This window comes from Pseudomyrmex gracilis, unplaced genomic scaffold, assembly GCF_002006095.1.
Source record: "Pseudomyrmex gracilis isolate BER0280 unplaced genomic scaffold, ASM200609v1 scaffold_118, whole genome shotgun sequence".
Lineage (NCBI taxonomy): Eukaryota > Metazoa > Arthropoda > Insecta > Hymenoptera > Formicidae > Pseudomyrmex > Pseudomyrmex gracilis.
Genome location: NW_018020702.1, coordinates 270,433 through 273,738, shown reverse-complemented (window position 1 = coordinate 273,738; position 3,306 = coordinate 270,433).

The following is a 3,306-nucleotide window of genomic DNA, read 5'->3' as shown; positions in this document are numbered from 1 at the left end:
AATACGCGCTCTCCTCACACCTGCCTCACCGGTGCCATGCGAGCCGCGCACATCGCGCCCGGTAATTATGATCGATGCGGGGAGGGCTAGGTTAGAGGTAAAAATTAAGGACGCGCTTGTGTGAGAGCGCAACAGCTCTCGTTAGATATTATTATCCTCCTCTCCCCTCTCGAAATTCGAACATTGGATTTAAAGGGGTGTAATTGTGAGATGTAATGTGTGTACGCGGCGTTCCACACAGAAACGTTATTCTTGTAACTGAAACGGTAGAAAACAGCAATGGATATGTGCGCGCAACTTTTTTATCAGAGATTGTCATAACTCCGGTTAAGCGAAAATAAAAAATCTGCAATGTTGGCAATTTTGTATCGCAAATTACATCGAAAGGGCGAAGAGGTCTCTTCGAGAAAGGCTAAATCTCGATGACTCGAAAATGGTAGAGAGGCAATATTGTGCGCGCCATAGGGTAACGACGACGATCGTAAATAACAAAAGAGAGATTTTTTGTGAGAGGGATGAGGGCAGTATAGAAATAAGAGTCGGAATCGTCCGCGGTTTCATGATTGTCCCGCGGAACGCATAAAATATAAACCACCCACGACATAAAGCCGAAGGAGTTATTGTAGAGCGTCACCTCCGCACCTGGATACCTCCTGCGCGCGCGCGCGCGCACGCTGAGGACCAACGACCACAAGCCGGGAATCTGCCAGCCGTCCTTCTCTCGCATTCGTCTTCCAGTTTCTTCGTCACTATCTCCTCTTTCCTCCACGTGTCGCATTTTTTATTCCATCACGCGGTTCCGTCTCCTTTCGAGTATCGAGCTATCTTTGGTCCCTGCGTGAGCTTTACACTTTTTTTTTATTTTCCCACTCTTCATACGTTGTCCTCTTTCTTGTTCTTTCTTTTTCCGTCGTATAATTTTGCCTCTTCGTCTTTACACGACACGTATTCCGTCTGATTTGTTCATCTCCCTTGCGTTAGAACCATTATCGATTCTTCTTGTCGATTTCTTCTCCCTCCCCACACGTTCGTCCATCTCGGTAGATTATAGGAAACACCACAGGCCGGACGTTTATGGCTGGTAAGCTCACGGGGGTGCTCAATCGCGTATTCGATACGACTTAATCGCGAACATCGTCTTCTTGCGTTTCTTCCACCGTATTCTCGTTTCGCCGCCACGCCAGTTGGGCAAAAAACTATGTTTAAATTTAGTTAAAAAAAAAATTCAAATAATGTAGAAAAGTTAAGGATAGTGTGCAGACGCTTTATTAATCTTGACGCCGCCGTTGCGCGCGATATCGTGCGCAAGTTTAATTAATTGTCGTGCCTCATCAGGATCGCTGCTCCCTTAACGCAACACGATCCTCGGTTAATTTCCCCGGGGAGAGGCGCTAGCCCGATAATTACGTAGATTTTTGCGCGAGTCCGCCCAGTTGTGGGGCATAAGTAAGATGCTCCAAGGAAGATACACCGGAACGTTATATTCGACCGGGCTGGCGCTGCCCTCATCTATATGGCCTTGCGATATACATTGTGCTGGTCCCACATTTGCTGCTCAACGTCGGAGGGCACCGATGCAGATATGCTTTATACCGGGGCCTCATTGTGGCACGCCTTTTCGTGCCTCCCCCCCTCTCGTAACGTGTAGATCCACAGATACCCTCTCACGGAGTTGCTCCGCGCCTTACTAATGCTCCAGTTTATAAGGGTTATCTCTCGTCGGGATCCTCGACGGGGGCGTAGAGAGAGAAAGAGGAGGTCGCTCGGAGAAATCGTCGGTGATCGTTCGGGCGAAGAAAGAAAAAGAGACGCGAGAAAAGAGCGGGCGAAGAAGGAGGAGGGATCGCAGGAGAGAAATAGATCCGCGCGAAGAGACTGGGGCAAGGCGAATGGGACGTCTCGGCAAACCAGAAATAGAGACCGGACAATCGCGAACGAAGAAAAAAGAGAAGAAGAAGAAGAAGAAACAAGCGAGTCGTGGAAAGAACGTGGAAAGGAAGTGAAAGAGGTGAAAGAGGGGGGAGGGAGAAAGAATATCTCGTTACTCTGAGACGCGTTGCAAGAGCGTGGATGGTGAAATAAGGAAGAAGAATCGTCGTCCTCGGGGAATTTTAGAGAAGACGAGAGCGGCGCAATGTCGGCGGAACAGAGAAATTGGTAAAAATTCCACGGAGAAACCTCGCAAAATGAGAGGAGAGAGAGAAGATCGCGGAAGATTCGTGAGAGCGCGAGGATAAGAAGAGAGGAGAGAGAGAGTATAACGCGAATACGGCGCATCCCGAGGCGCCGTCGGATTTATTTTGCGGTCACGACACGCCGGACGAAGCGGAAGCGCGGCCGCGACGACGTTAACCGTAGGAGAAAGAAAAAACGTATCGATAGGTTCGTACAATAAATCGTGGTTTATGAGAATCTTCTCGCGATTGTTACCTCGGTCACGATCAAGTTGCTCGCAAAACGTTTCTCTCATAGACGTATATATTTCTTTCTATCGGCCCGATTACGACCCGTTATACACCGGCGGTCTCCGGTTGTGTCGGAAACTTGTCGTGTGCGAGAAAGAGAGAAAGAGAGAAAGAGAGAGAGAGACAGAGAGAACGTTCGAATATTACCGTTGTTTTTGTTTCGCTTGCCTGATGATTCGCTTTCCGCTCAAGAGAGATCGCAGCTCATACAGCTGTGTGTGATTTTATCAATGAGACTCGGACGCGCGACGAGAGATATACAGATGTTCGTAAAAATAATCGAAAGCACGTAGGGTGTCCTCGATGATAATTATTATCGTGAAATAATGACCTCGCCGTTAATGTACACCGGGAAATTAATGACGATCGTGAAAAAACGCGGTGGACGAGGGTGGAGCGGAGAGCGGAGAAAGTCATACCACGTCGTTTAGCATCATCTTTATACCGATGCGAATCGTTTTCTTTCGAGGATATATGTATATACATACATACGTATACCATCCGTGCCGTGAAGATATAATATTTCAGCGGTCGGACGAGGGAAAATGGCACACACGCGGCGCGGCGTGACAGCGAACGTGTAATTTCAATTTGCCGAGCGAACAAATTAGTTATTTCTGGGCGGACGTATCGCGCCGATTATACGACGTGCCGTTATATACTCGCCCGAAAATCCCCGGATTACACCATCCCGGCTGACCGATATCACGCGGATTTTCGATTCATTTAACAGCGTTTAGACATTCAACAGTGAAGACTAAGCCTCGAATTATACGGTCCATTGATCATTTGTTGCTTGAAAGCATTCGCTTGCTTCATTTTTCATTTTTTTTTTTTTTTT